The following is a 16,325-nucleotide window of genomic DNA, read 5'->3' as shown; positions in this document are numbered from 1 at the left end:
TTTGTTAAAAGTCATAAGAAGCCCTGCTTTGTCATCTAATATAACCAAATCATCATGTTACATCACTTCAAAACATGCAGAGCAAAATGTTTTAATTTCAATGTCTTTCCATGCATTACTACTCAAGGTAGCACTAGGCTGTGTTAACATTCCATTGGTCTTTAACTATTAACCTTCAGTACCTTCATTGTGGACAGCTAAACTATATTTCTTATTCCTAGGGCTGAGAGATGTCTCAAGTGTGCTTCGGTTTTTCTCTTTCAGTATTTTGCAAGTTTATTATATGACTTATGGGGTGGGTTATATAGGTCTGTTGTTTAAATGTTATTTTCATGCACGTTCAACCTGTTTTTAAGCTGTTGTCCTTGGGTATTTTAACAAGTCTTTAAATATTTAGAACAAATACAATCCAGCTCAGTTCTAGGAAATATAATTCATTGTATCAAATATAATTTCAGAAGGTGGATATGTCAGCATTACCTCATTACCAGGCTATAATGTTCTTTATTTTATGATTTAATTGTTTTATTTCTAGGAATATTTGCAATGTCTTCTGTTTTGTGCAAATATTTTATTTGTCTCTTCCGAAATGCTTACAGGCTGTGCTCTTGTATTGATTAATACTTGCAATTTTCATTATCAAACATAACTTATTCCTTCTTAAAGGTCAGACCACACCGTCTTTTAAGTTGGGTAAGCTGAGTTAAGAATATATAGCAGGTACAGTTCAATAGATCAATTCAGATTTGTTTGTCTTTTTCTAATTCAGAAGTTCAGATAATTGATCTTAGTTAAGTTACTGTATTCTATTTTAAATATGTGAATTAAATTACTAAATATTTATTTTTTTTCCTTGACATAGCTCTGAGAAGTTGGGTTAGAATACTTTTTTTTTTTTTTTTTGAAGCAGGTTTTCTCTCTTCCTGTTGGGATATTCCCTTTAGGGTGTCATTTTACTTAAGAGTGATACTATCTTCATTAGAGTACTCAGGAGTGCACCTGTTGGGAACAGGTAACTCTACGGTCAAGTCAGTTGGCTTCTAGTACTGTACAAACTTTATAGCTTCAACTATCCAGAATTTTCTCATTGTAAAAGCTCTTGCCAGGGCAGTAAATAGTAGAGACAGGAATACATTCCCAGAGTACTGACGTTAATCTCCACTTTCCAGTACAGTTGAAAGAAGCCAGGATTGGAGCATTATTTTCCTGCTAATGGTGCTGTTTCTTGGAGACCATAACGTATTTCCTCTTATATTCCTTTTCTGCCTCTTGGAACTGTAGTTGGAGAGAGAAGATGAGTTGACACATATTCGGAATGAGGATCACTGTCATTAGGGTTGAAAAAATGACAAGAAGGTGTTACTATGAAAAAGAAAGAAGTGAAGAGAAGTGAAAAAAAAATTACTACCAACGCTTACAATTTGAGAATTAAAACAAAATATTTGAATGAGACATGATGCAGCAGTTTTTCCCAATTGACTTCCTTGTTAGTGTAGATACTAAATTGAATCCAATAATCTAGAAAGCAGTAAAAAGTGTTCTGCATTTAAAAACTCTTCTAAATGGTAAACTGTGTGTTAAGTTTAGAGTGATCAAATTACAAAATGGAAAAGTGAAACTTGATCTCCCTGGAAGAATTGGCAGTCATCAGAAAAAAAAAAAAATCTAAGTTTATAAATGGTTACCCGAAATGGAGGGTCTGAGTAACCTCACTAGAAACCATTTATACAAAGGTGCATATTTACATTTGAGTTGTGAACTTAATTCAGCTGGGTCTGGGAGACATGACTAGGTGTTTCCTTCCCCTTTTAAAACATGGGACCATGATTTGTCTTCAAACTAATTTTTATTCAGCATTGATAACGATTGGTTACAAAACTCTGTGGAAACAGAATACTAGGTTATCTCCATGAGGACGGGATTCCACTGTCTGTGTGTTGGGGGACTATTTGTCTAGTTTCCTCCCTCTATTTCTCTTTCTCTCTTCTATCTATCATTTTTGAGTGCTTTCTATAAGCCATTCTCATAATGATTAAAAGCATTATGTATTGTCTTAAGAAGACAATGAGGTTTACTCAGGTCCAACTGCTTACTTTTACTTACTTTGTTTCCTATGAGAAATTTAATTTTTCAAGCATTTTGAACTTTGGCAAGAGAAAACTCTAAAGCAGATGTTAAATTAATGAGTTCTAAGGCAGGTGTACATTAACAAGGAAAAATACAACCTTTTTAGGTATCAAGGCACATTTTTCCAGACTGGAAAATCCTCGGTACATGTATGAATTTGTATAAATCTAATCACAAACATAGAATTGACCTCTACACATACTGTATATCCAAGTAAGCAAAAATACCACCCATGCTACACTAAAACAAGGCATTCATAACTTTTTTGCTGCACTCAGCAAGTCATATAAATCTTGATTTTCTTTTTTTACTGCTATGAAACAAAACATGCTACTCAGGACACGTTTATGTTATATTTGCTTAAATGGATCTTAATAGCAACTTAGGGTGCTGTTGCTAGAGGGTAACTATGGTTAGCAGTTAAAAAAATCTGAAGGAACTTTTCAGCTCATAAAAGTTTTATGAGCTGAAAAATGGTATGGGGTGTGTTTAACAGTGGTTCAGGGGATACTGAAAACATGACTCCTGTCTATTTCAGGAGTAATTTGCACACCTGCATTTTGAAACATTATTAAAGGTTTTCTTTGTGAACATGTATGAAGTCTATAGGACTTAAAGGTATAGAAAGAGTTTCTGTAGTTCTGGGCTTTTTTAAAAAAAGAAAAAAAGAATGCTTTTTCTCTAAATCATCTGAAATGTCACAGGTTAGTGTGACAGAGCTGTGAATGTTTTTAAAAACTGACCTATTGGTGTCTTTAAATCAAAGAATAATTTGGAAATATGCAAATATTATTATGCAAATGCTCATAGTTATAACCTTAAAATAAGTGGCTTACTAGTTTTTTTTAAAAAAACAAGTTCATATATGATATATACTATTTGTCAGGCTGGCTTGATGTTATTTGTCTTCTCAGATGGTCTTTATTTTTTTTTTTTGCTAGTTTTCTAATTTATATTTATCTAAATCTGAGTGTAAGGAAAATGTAAAGCCAGACTAAAATTACATAAATAGGAAGATTGATAAAGTAATGAATGTAATGATATAAAAGATTAATGAGATTTTGAGAAAGACAATTTTGGCTTCTATATTAGAATTCATTGGGCTCGGTTTCCTTATTGACAATTATGGTACTTTATTGCTTACTTGACATCATTCAAAAATAAATCCCATGTGATTAATCCCGTCTGCATTTTTGTTTGTACATTCTAGAAATGTACATAAAGCTATAGATTTACTTTATGAATATGATAGTGTTGAGGAAAGGGTAAAAAAAGAAGAAATATTGGCTGTGAAAACAGAAGATATCTGGGCAAATGCCAATATTTATACCATTCATTACACAGTCATCATTTTTTAAAAGGTAATGTTTATACAAGATAGTGTCATATAATTTTAAATCACATACTTTTTATTTTTGTAGAATTTATTATGTAGAAAAATTGCTTTCATATTTTTTTATTATAAGATCAGATTCCTTTCTTCAGACAAAATCTTATTCAGGGCCTTCATATTTTGAGCAGATAAGAGAGTGGCTGTACTGGTTAACATTTGAGGGGGGAGACAGGAGCCCCCCTTTCTTGAAACCTCTGCCTTTTGCCCTTGGTAGTTTCTAAAATAATGTGCACCACAGCACATAGCTAGAAAGAGAATTATATTATCTAGACAACTCAAAATAAAGCAGAAACAATTACTCATCCCTGAATGTATTGATTTTTATAGTTAAAACATTTTTAAAATTGGTCCGATTCACACTAGACTGACACACATTTATTAACATTTACCTTTCAATGATTTTGTATAATGCTGAGTAAAGCAAATTAAGCAAATCTAGTTTCAATCATATTGATGCCTATGTGTAATTGGAATGATATGTAGTTACACTGCAGAATGTCCTATGGATGTGCAGAGCTAAACCCTCACCCAGCTCACACTTAGAGCTTCAGACTTTCAGACCCCGTTTTACATACGCGAATATTATCATGTTTAAATCTCAGAGATAACTTGTGAGACAACTTGGGAAAGTATTGCAGATGGGCAAACAGAGGCACACTGGGTCTGACCCTGTTGGCACTGGGTCTACCAGCCTTGACACTCCTGGGAGCATTGTTGCAGGGAGGTGATTCTGTCACCTGATAAACATACAGGAGGGATGACCTCCTATTGGCTCAGGTGCTGACCTGTCCATCAATTCCTGAAAGAGAATAGACTCTGGAAAGACTGGCTTCTCATCGGCATTCTATTGGATTGTTCAGAGTAGATGACTTAGGTTTAATTTGCTGCTGCTATGGGGTTACTGTGCACCCTATTCAGAGACCTACCATGGAAAGGGAACAGCATGCTGAAATCAGTAGCCCTGACTATAGGTTGCTTCGTTCCTGCAGAATTTTGGAGCACATCCTTGAGAGTGGATGGGGCTGGTGCCTGCACACATGAGTGGTTTCCTTTGCTGCACTCCAGCTGTGGCTCCCTGCCAGAGAAGCACATTTTTCTGCGGGGAGGGAGGGGGGATTGAGATGGCTTCTTCCTTCCTCCTTGGCTTCCCTAAGTCTAGAAAAGGATTGAGTTTCTCTTTTATTAGTCAAATAATGAAAAAGGAAAAGACTATCTACTATCCCTACATTTCTGCAATATAAAGAAAAGGATTGACCTTACTGTTTCTAAATTATTGAGCTTAACACTGCACTACAGACCAAAGGTTACCTTTTTTAAAAAGTCCTCCTAAGTGAAATATTTTGTGTATGTAACATATACATGCACCTGCCGCTCAGATACAGACACACACATACATAGAATCACAATTTTATAATGCTCTATGAATGTCTTATGAATTAAAGAAATTGAAATTGTTTTCTTCACCGCTTGAGGTTTAATAATCAAAGATGTGGTCCATAGATGACTAAAAGGAACTTTATCTTCTTCCTAACATGAACCAATGCCTTTTTTTTCTTTTCTGAAAATGACGTTTGCAATTACAACTTGTCATTATCAAAGCTCCTACTGAGGTGGAGTGTTATCCAAAGACAAATACCACTTAGCTATCATTGGCAGCAACCTGAGAGAAGGGTTCACACTACCTGCCCCTGAGTACAGTCAATCAAAGATTATTTTCAGGTAAAGCTACAGTATGCCAAGTCCTTTGACAGATATTAAAAGGGGCACAAAATAAACATAAACCACAGGCCCTGCTCCCAAGGACTTTAAATGCATTTGGGAACCCATATTAACACAAATATAATTGCAGAATAAGAACATATAATGACACACTAAGTCGTATGATATTGGCTGTGAATGGCAGATGAGGTCAGCAAAGGAAGGACTCGACGAAGGCAGGAAAGTCAGAGACTGTTTCATGAGAATGAAGAGACTTAGCCGGTCCTTGTTGGGGGGGTAGATCAAAAACAAATTAATGGAAACCAGTTATTAGCTTAGTGCTTCCCAACCTAGGCTCAAAAGTGGACCTAAGGAGCTCCAAGTATAACCAGACATTTTACTAAATAACGCTGGGACAATAGAGAGGGCAAGACCTGCTTCAGAAGATGATTGGCTTTTTAGGATTCACCTGGAAATGATTACAGGTTCCTGAAAACCAGAGATATTCAGCCAACTTCTTCAGGAGGGAGTGTTCTCAAATTATTTTTGTGTTCTTCAGTGATCCATATTTTTTTGATAAGGATAGCATCATCTGTAGGTTCAGTACATTTAACTTTTCAAGATACAGTCCCATGAAATATCATGGTTCACAGTCATCCAGTGGTAAAGTTCAATAAAACGACATTGTAAAGAGTGGGCTGCATACTTTAAAAAGTGACTTAAAAGTTTATGACATCTTAATTCAAGTGAATTTTGAATCAGTAGTATTACAGAAACAGATACTATGAGTTGGAGAACTTAAAGTCAGTCCCTCTTTTACTTATCTGCAAGGTGGAGCAAGGAATTTCTTAGTTTCTTTGTCAGTTTTTTTCTCATTTATTCAACAAATACTCAAATAATTACTTTCTACACTAGACCTGGATTTTTGAAGCACACGCGCTCTGTGATATTCTGAATGAAATGGATGGGTAGTTATTTGGTTCCATAGGATACATAGAAAAGGTGGTTGATGTAGTGGAAAGAGCCTTTGGAAACAGACCTGGGTTCATTGTCAACATTGTTGTTTGCGATGTGTTTGACCTTGAATAAATTGCTTAATCCCTAAAGGCCTTAGTTGTTCTAACATTAAAACTATATAATAATACTGCGATCTCACCAAATTGCTTAAAGGAGAAGGGGATCTCTTCAAGGACTTGCCAGTCGCTATGATAGGAACATCACACATTTAACACTCCGTGACTGCAAGCACCAAAAGCAGTGCCTGGCACATGGGACCTACTTAGTACAAACTAATCCCCTCTCAGTTTTAGCAATTATTGTATTCTGAATTTACAGGTGTAGGAAAATTTAGATTGTATTGATTAAATTGGTAAAAATTAAATTATCTTAAAATTCAAGATGATTTATACCATGGGGAGCCAAACTAATTAATTACATAGTATCTGCTTGACTGCAAGAGCTTGTTAAAATTTTAATCCTCTATGGATTGTGTTTGTTTCAGTGATGCTGTTTTGGGTGCAGATCAGAAGCAGCTGCAGCCTTTAGTCTACATTTAAATATCGTATTGATGCTCCAGTACCTATGTGTAGAATTCATTAGCTTTCTGCTCTTTTTCTTGTGTGAAAATTGGGCTTATGATTTTGGTAACTACCAATTTCGTTGTTTTTTTTGTTTTGTTTTGTTTTTCAGAGAAAAAGAGGAGTGTGTTTTTTTCCCCAAATCCTTTATAAAATTTTCCAGGTGCTGGGCCTAGCCTCTTCTTGCATATTCATAGAATGCATGGGCATTCCCTGCTGTCTTTTTGTTGTTGTCAAGGAAACCCCCCAGTTTTCTGCACAGGGATTACATTCTTCTTAATAGCTCTTAGATCATTCATTTGTGAGATGAATAAAAAATGTATTCACGGGTCCAGACCGTGTTCAGCACTTTGTGGGGGAGGGGTATAACCAAGGGGAGAGACATTCATGGTGAAAGGAGCAATAGGGGTACAAGAAAAGGGGAAAAAATGTTCTTAGGTTCCATCTTAATGAGGCAAAACCGAAAATTTTATGTCTTAAAGAAGGCATTGCCTATTTTTGTCAGTTTACAAAACATGACACCTCAGTGAGGTACAAAAAGGAGAGTTGGTTATTCAGTGGCTTCATGGATAGAATAATTACAAGAATGACTCTAATGGAAGGCCGTAGGGATGGTGATGTCTTGGTGAAAATTGTGGTGTATTTCTTTTCATTTGTATAGCAGTAGTTTGAATTCTTTACAGCAGAAAAGCAGCGGTAAAAAATGTAAAATATTCTTCCTTACAGCATCCTGTGGACAGCTGAGGACCAACTTGATTGCATGAAAAATTGGTGCTCCTTAGAGAGATACGCCAGTGTTTAGACTTTTGAGTATGAATCTGGAGGAAAACACCTGTCTTTTGGCAAGAAGGCTATAATTATTCTTAAAAAGAATGATTTGGTTCTTGGGAGGAAAATAAATTATGGTGAATCTTCTACATACTGGCTAGAATTACTGCGATAATGTATAAAGTATTGCTCCATAAATAATTTAAGGTTTATATAGAAGATTTTTTAAACTGGATAGGAAGAATCTCTGGGGTGAGAGGAAAAGTTTAATTATATTACAGCATTTCTTTCTGTGAAAATATGACATACCGTGTCACGGTGTTATATCTAGCGCTCCTTCTGCACGTGTATAATCAGTTTACCCCACCTTGTCTGGCTTCTAGTGGTTTCATCGTTTGGCTTTGTACCTCCATATTCCTGGTTCTCACAGGGTCATTTAGTTGCTTTGGCTATAAGATTTGTATACTGGGTTTCTGAAAGTTTTGGCTTTTCTAAGTTGAGGAAGAGAAAAAGAACTATAATGTATACTCTGTAGAGTGTAAGAGGACACAGTATAATTATTATTTTTCACTATGTTGCAATCTTACCTTGCTCTGCTCTTTGGGGGAGCCATTTTACTATCTGGAGATAAAACATTCTCTGTCCATCTCTCTTCACACCTACCCCCAGGAAATGTGTTAGAGGTTTGTTGAAATAAAGTTATTCAATCAAGCTACTCTGTGGCTGGGAAAAAGAAGATATTGCAATCTATAGCCTAGTTGGAAAGGCAACTAGAAACAGTAAGCAAGAGAATATATAATAAAGGAAAATTGCTTGCTTTGGTACAAGGGAAAATTGAGGTAATATGAAATAATATAAGAAGCATCTTTAGCAGGCAGAGTCTCAGAATTGGCCTCACAGGAACCTGAGCATTCATCCCCTCACAAAACAATCACCCAGTACACCTGGGAAAGCCCAGAGTTGCACCAGCCAGCCACCAGCCAGCTAACCAACCATGATGCCATTCCTTGCAAGGCTTTGAGAAACACCAGGAAATCACCCAGCACATTAAATACTGTTGACATTGCTCCTCAACCCCAGCTATATCTCAGAGTCACCAGGGAACCTCCAAATAAAAATAACCACCCCTCCCTCGCCACTGGACAACTTGAATCTGAACGAGTGGTGGGGTCAGGCATTTGTATATTTATAGCTTCTCCTCTTAAATTTGCTTCATTTGTTTAATTTTTATTAGTAGTATCTGTATTTTTTAATGCACCCTGTGTGATTTGGATGCACAATGAGGACTGAACACTACTGGTAAACTAAAGGCTTTTTGACCTGCAGACAGCCGGCTGAAATACAGACATTCTTGGGGAAGAGACTGCTTTAATAAAGCCTCTGCCAGTTTGAGCTGTACTTTGCCAATTGTAAGGAGGGAAAAAATGTATATATATCTAATTCAGTCTCCCATGAGTGAAATGGAGCTCTTTGATCAGACTTGGGGAAGTGTAGCTTTTGTCACCAATGTTAAATGAACCTTGGCATTCAGTGAGGAAGAAAACACAAGTAAATATCATTGAAATACATGTCTTTAAAAGTTTCAGGAATAATTGTTATTGAATCAGTAGTGATACTGAAGGGTGGAGAATATATCTCAAATTACCAAGAACTGCATACCTAACTTGGCTGTATCCATCCATGTTCTCCTCTCTGTCAACATGGAAAGTAAAAGAAAATATGTATGCTTATGGTTTAAAGATTCTTTTGGCTATACTGACAAAGTAATTTTTGTTCATTATACATTTACATTTGAGAATTGCAGTGATTACCACCCTAAGATAAGCTTATATGTAGTGCTGGATTTGGAAAGAAAATGAATGATTAAAAAAATAGTGAGATTGTGCCTGCACATTTAGATTATCTGGATTTTTTTTTTTTTTTTTAATCTGGATTTTTATAACTGTAAGTCTTCAGTGTTTGAGTTATCTATACGGTTCTTTAGTTGTATCTCAGAATTTGAGTTGTTATTGCAGTCAAAGAACAAAAATTTCTTTAGTCAAAAATGTAAATCTTTCAAAGGAAATATCAGAGTAGTAAAAGGTAAACCTTTTCAATCTTGATGATAACTGTGTAGACATTCTTCCAACTAAATTGCCAAAAGAGGGACTAAGTGGCCAGAGTATGAAGAGCATTATGTGTGGAAAGGATCCCTTCATTTTAATTATGGAATGTAGAATTTAGTAAGAGAGGTGAGATAAAAATATAAAACAACTTTGGAATTTATAAATAAGAAACAATATGACATAAATCCTGTGGCATACAAATCAAAGATACAACCAGCTTAGGCTAAGGAGTTTTAGAGAAGATATTATATATTGGAGAACTGAGGGTTTCATCTGGATCCTTCATAAATGAATGGGTGAAGTTCAAATGGGGATTTATAAAGTCTACCAAATGGGGGGCGGGGGGGTTCTTCTTGAGCAGAAGTCAGAGATGGGAATGAGGATATGGAGACAGGGCCGTGGAGCTGCTGTTCTCCAGCGCAGAGAAGCAGAGAATGACAACAGAGAACTGAAGGAAGAGGATAAATGTGGGGACAGTTAATGGAGCTGTGTGAACACTGCGTTGTAGAGGTCAGGTGGAAGAGGTGACCAGAAACTACTACTGACTTTTGAAGAAAGAAGTGGAATAATTTAAAAAAGAAAAAAAGGGTTTGGTAAAGTTTAGCTTAGTAGCTATCATTTGGGGGCGGGGAAAGGCTTAGAAAGGAAATGTATATATTTACTTATGAGAGGCATTTGTTTTACTTTAGTCAAGGCTTTTACTTACATTTTAAATCCATGAATCTGACCAAAGCATTTTTCTGGTGTTAGGATGTCTGGTAATTTATCTATCTATCTATCTATCTATCTATCTATCTATCTATCTATCTATCTATCTATAATAAGCTTTGACAATGATAGAGAACTAGGATGAAAAAGATAATAAAAGTACTGCCCTATGGTTGGTTTTTGTTTATTTGTTCTACTTTCAAGGAAACATTTAGAAACCAAATAACCTGGCTTACTTTCATAAAGCTCTTTATCTCATTGTTCAGAAATGATTGAAGGGCCCAAAAGTACTTGATTATGCTCTCCAGCAAAGCCCTTACTCTTTAAAAATTGGAAGTTATAATCCCTTGGGCCTTTTCTCTAAGCAAGAAGAGCCCACACTCAGTGATATTTCCTTAAACGCACTTATAGCACATGAGTGTATCTAAATATATTCTTTCCACTTGAGGGAACAACATTACTAGAGGATTATCTGAAGTTGGGAAAAGAGATGATACCCATTTATCATCCTCATAACATGTCTGCCTCTTAAAAGTGAGGTCATCAGGAACGTTTCTACTGTCTATATATATCTCTTACCCTTTCTGGGTATAAAATTCATGAATTGAGAAATATTGAGCTTCTTGCTCAGCAAGAGGGGTCTGTCAGTATAAGATAACATGCATGGGTGATGCACCAAATGAACCTCGGCTAGCAGAGCTAATAGAGAGAGATGGGTCACAGAATCCAATATTGATCTCCCAACCTTTAGTTCAATCTCTCATCTCTGGGGAGATTGAGTATTGATATAAATATTACATAAATTTAAATATTAAGATAATTAACAAAAATATTTGATAGAATCTGGGGAGAATGTTTATATCTTGATTACTAATGTCATTTTTTTTTTTTAGCATCATGTGTTGGTACCATTTTAATCTCAAATTTTGAAAATGTTGAGGAATTTAAGATGTCTGAGATAATCTGGTTGAAATTCACATTAGGTCGTTTGCTTTGCTTCATAAGGGGCCAGTTAGAATTTTATTTTAATTAAGAATATATTAAAAGTGAATGAAATTGAAGCATTTATTTCTGAGTGGTTATTAGATCTATAGGTATGTGTCACAAAATCGAAACATCTTAAAGAACTTCAAGCTTTCTCTAGTTAAATTCTATAAGTATTTCTCACAAACTTCAGTATGGCTGTCTATTGTATTTTTAAAATAAGGAAACAAAATCTCGCTCATTAAAATGAAATCATTTTAATAAAGAAATGTGATCCTGATATATTTCTGCTGAATAGATTGGTATATGCTTACATTTAATTAAAAGCTCTTAAACTTAAATTGTAAATTTCCCTAAAGAGAACATGAACTTTATCCAGCTGCCTATGCATCTTAGCAACTATGTTTTGTGTCGGCTAACAGTATGACTGGAATACTTGTGCTATGTCTACAAAACTCCGCCATGAAGTACTTAAAAGTACTTGGTGAATAATTTGAGGTCAGCTAGCAATAAAGCTTTGTGTGAAATGCCACTAAAAAAATCTATTAACCATGGTACCAGTATATTCAAGTCAAGCTGTTAAAATACATTCACATAAACATAGAAAAGATTGTACACACACCGTGTAGAGTTCTGTGGTTTGACTCTGGAAATCCAAATAAAAGTTATATTACCCTTAGAATAAAATTCTAAAATAGAGCAGTCTTTTATAAGGACTTGTTCATCCAAGAGGTGAGAATGTTAATTATTCCATCAGGTTGTACTGTTAATACAAAATAGAGCAGATCACGATTTTGGAACGAGCTACCTGCTTTCACAATAGCACAGGTGTCCCCCTTCTCCCACCATGCCCTACAAGGAAACTTTTCTATTTTTAATAATTATAGCTTTTGCAACTGTCTGATAACATGTGTGCTGGGTGTAGAGTGGTGATAAGAAAGGGGGGACGAAGAAGTAATTTCACCAACTGAATAAACAACGGGGGAGCAAATAGGAGTAGGGGTTAGACGTAAGATGGCAATGAAAGGAGTGTGGGTGGCAGGAAAGTATTCACCTATCTAAACTAGATAGATTTCATACCACTATACCCTCCTTGAAGTTTTAGAAGTATGAGAATAAAGTAGCCATACTGAGAGAATAAAATGTAAATTGATCTGTAGAGAATCTGCTGGCAGAAAAAATTCTCTTCAAAGCCCTAGGCAATTAATATTTCCCTCATCCTCAAACCAATATTAAGGAATCCAATGAAGCCATTTGGAAGCTGATGCAACTTATTTAAACAATGAGTATTAGTCACTTAATTGTGAGAATATACCTGTAAGAAAAAGGACACAAAATAATTTCAACTCTCATTTTGTATGCTTCGTTTTATTTAAGAATTCTCACTTAGAAGAACATTTTTGTAATATATATCAAAATGAGTCCTTTTTAAAATAAATCTTTGCTCCTCAATCACTATTATGACGAGCTGATAGTTCTTTGGTCATTGCCAACTTTGTGGCACAATGAGAAGCACAAGATAAAACAGCTTAAAATGTTTTCTACTATTCTGAAGGCAAGTGAGATCAGATACTTGGGAGGTAGGTGGAGAAAGAATCATAATTTAAATACAATGACTGGTATGCTTGCAATATGTACACTCAAATGTTTCCTTTTAAAATAAGGGAAAAAGAGTTTAGGAAGGCTATTTCTCTAACCTATTGGCAAGAGCATTTGTTCCTGAGAGACTGAGAGTAAGAACAAGAGCAAGAGAGACTTGGAAGATATGCTTTGAGTTCATAGGTCTCTATAAAGTTGGTAGGCAAGTGCCTGCTGTTCAGTCTGATACCTAATAGATACTCAGTAAATACTGTGCAATCAGTTGGCTCCTGAGGAGATAATACAAGTGGGTGACATACATGGTTATGGTAATGAATTAAATTTTTGTGTGCAAAAGCTGAGCTGTGTTTGTAAAGTATATGCGAAGACCATCTCTTTGCTGTGTTTTTATTGCTGTGACTGAAATATTGTGATATTTGTTTAGATTAGAAAATGGAATACACTGCACCTAAGGGTTGAGTCTTTTGGTGAAATATTCTGATATGGTGATCTAAAGGGCTAAGGGAAGTCTTCATAGATTTATAAGTAATCAGAAATGTTAGAGTTCCTCATCCACTTAACACTGAGTGGAAAAAGGACTCAAGTAATATACTTTCTTCATTGGAACTAAAATTAGAGAATATAAAGGGAATGCCAAGGTCTTTATTTAATTAAGTAGACTAAATACATGCTGATAGTGAAATTATTATAAAAGTTGTTGATTCTCAGTTAGAGTTCTTCATTCTTTCCTAGGAAAACATTTTATTTTTAAATTATTCATTCTATTGTAAAACATTTAGGTGAGAATCATGATGTGTCAGTTCCTGACATGTTGACATTTGACACACTGACAACCTCGTATCTTCTCTCTGCTTTTCTCCACTATACTTATTTTTACAGCTACCAACATCATACTTCATGGAATCTCCTTGTGTAATTATTCACTAAGAAGATCATGGAATATGTTTTTATCAGTTTTATTTTAAATAATATTTTTAAAAATAAGGAATTTATTTAGACAACCATACAAATCTATAATTGCAATGAGTGTTTTTACCCTGTTCCTGGCCTCGCAGTTTATAAATAAACAATATTGAATGTTATTTCCTTATTTACTGTTTTGTTTGGCTGGAGAAGCTTGGTTGAATGATTAGTTTTATCTCCATTGTTTATATAAAGGTACAAAATGTGGTGGGAATTCTCTATATGTTTGACACAGATCAATGTTTCTTGTTAAAAATTCGTTCTGTATTTACATGAAAGGTACTGTGTGAATTTAATGTCTGTGTGTATGATATTTCTTAATGTGAATTCTAGTTTTATTTCCACATAATGAAAAGGGTTAAATGTAAAACAAGAGTATAAGCATTAAGATAGGCACATTTTTGAAGCTCCAGTTAAAACTTACGAAGTTGTACCTAATAATTTAACTGACTCTGGCTTAACTCAACTATATTCAGATAGTATTAGCAGTGACGGACTACTTAATTTGGTGATTAGACTTATTCATGTAATATTTCAAGAGATTCATTTATACAAAAGGCATTTAAAATGTATGCTCTCATATACATATATATGAATATGCATATATATTCTCTCATTCTTTTTTTATAGCAAAAAGGTAGGCTTCACCACAAGCCATATTACAAGGATTATTATCTGAAAATGTTACTGTGTCCTCTTTTAAAATATATATACCATGGGGCACTATAAGATCACTGTAACAACTTCAGTGATCCAATATTGAATGAACTTATTTGTTTAATTAGTTTTTGAAAAAAGGTAAGGCATTTAGTCATTTTCGTAAGTTTGGTGATTAGGAGTAGTTGGCAGAAATTGTCTGTATTTTAAATTTTAATATATTAGAGCTATGCATTGATCTCACTTCTCTTATGGCAAAAATACTTTTTCATTTCTTTGAGTACCCATCAGCCTTTGTTTACATAGTTGAAAGTCTGGATGTATAGGGTAGAATGGGGTGGAGATATAAGAAATGAACTGTAATGTGTGAAAGGTAATGAGGAAGTGTTTTTAGGTAGGAGTAACCCAGCCCTCCACAAATAGTATTTTATGGATATAGTACAGTGAAGATGCGATGGAATACAGAGATTTCTCTTTTGTTTTTATTAAAGTGAAAGGGGAAACGTAAATATAGTATATGTGTTCTAGTTACATAAAAATCTTGTGGTTTTTTTTTTTTAACAAACCATAGTTAAAAACATAGATGGAGCTTCGTAGAGTTTTTACTGATAATTCATATACGTCTATAGTTATGTTGATGGATAAAGAACACAAGCAGTACTGCTTCCTTCTCACTAGAGTTTTTTTTCTTTTCTGACTTATCAGTAAATGCTAGATGTTGATCCTTACATACATGGAAAGGAGTGGTTTCTTGCAACAGGAACAATCTCCCTAGCAATGGGGGACACAGGTGGCTCCGTCATAATTATTCCTCCTGTAAGCTTTTTAGGTTTAGCCTGAGCATGTGTGGCATGGATCAGGACTATGATCCATGAAAACTATTTCTGCAGAAAACTATTTCTGCTGAAAACTATTTCTGCAACAGCATTCCTGGGGGCTGGAGAGCAAGATGCTGTACAATCCTCGATGTTTTACTTTGTCTTCTTCATGGGTCAGTGCACGCACAGGCCCCTTTTCACACTGCTGTGATGCTGGGAATAGGGCAGCTGTAGTGGCAGGACCCTCTCCCAGGATACCCGAATTGCATTCTGATAAGAGTGAGGGTCCAGGATTTCCTCCTTCCTGATGCCCAGACAAAGAGTTTGAAGGTGTATTTCTGGAGGCAGAAATGTCAACTGGGTTTAGTGGTTCGTACCCTATGGTAATTTATGCGTGTAATCTAGGGAATCTTCTGCCAGTATCTGTTATTTAAAGTATGCTAGTTCAAATGTTTAGATGTGACTCTTAAACTTCCTTTGGAGGAAATGTGAAAAAAAAAAAAAGGAATTATAATTCAGCCAATCCAGGTCTCATAAAAGATAAAGGTGTAAAGGTGTGGGGGGCTTTTTCTTCCTGGTGCTTTCGGTGAGCTCTTCCTGTGTGCACAGAGGCCCCCATCCAAGCCTTCCTGCACTGTGTCTGGGAGGTGGCCGCAGCTTGTGAAGCTAAGTGTTGTGTCACTGTTGCAATGGGGAGGGGTTGTCATTGCATTGTGAAAGGGCTATAAAGAAACCTCTCTTCTAGTTTTCTAAAAACCATCTTCTGTAAGACAGATCACGACAAGAAACCGGAAGGAATCTCTTGTCATTTCCTTATGGAACAGAGGGTGTCTAAGCATCACTTTACAGAAAGAACAATAACCAATTAACCAATTACTTTTTCTGTATGATTTGGGGAAATGGTTTTAATTTTTAATTTTCTTTTCAG

At 35.3% G+C, this 16,325-nt stretch overlaps 1 protein-coding gene across 5 annotated transcripts in view; it reads left to right on the top strand.

Annotated features, from left to right (window-relative positions):
* The window catches only part of VCAN (versican), a 102,697-nt gene that overhangs the window by 47,332 nt on the left and 39,040 nt on the right, over positions 1 to 16,325 (top strand). The window lies entirely within an intron of this gene.

The sequence above is a fragment of the Rhinolophus sinicus genome, linkage group LG03, assembly GCF_036562045.2.
Source record: "Rhinolophus sinicus isolate RSC01 linkage group LG03, ASM3656204v1, whole genome shotgun sequence".
In the NCBI taxonomy this organism is placed as follows: Eukaryota; Metazoa; Chordata; class Mammalia; order Chiroptera; family Rhinolophidae; genus Rhinolophus; species Rhinolophus sinicus.
The sequence above is the reverse complement of the archived record's forward strand: the minus strand, read 5'-3'. Positions and strand labels throughout refer to the sequence as shown.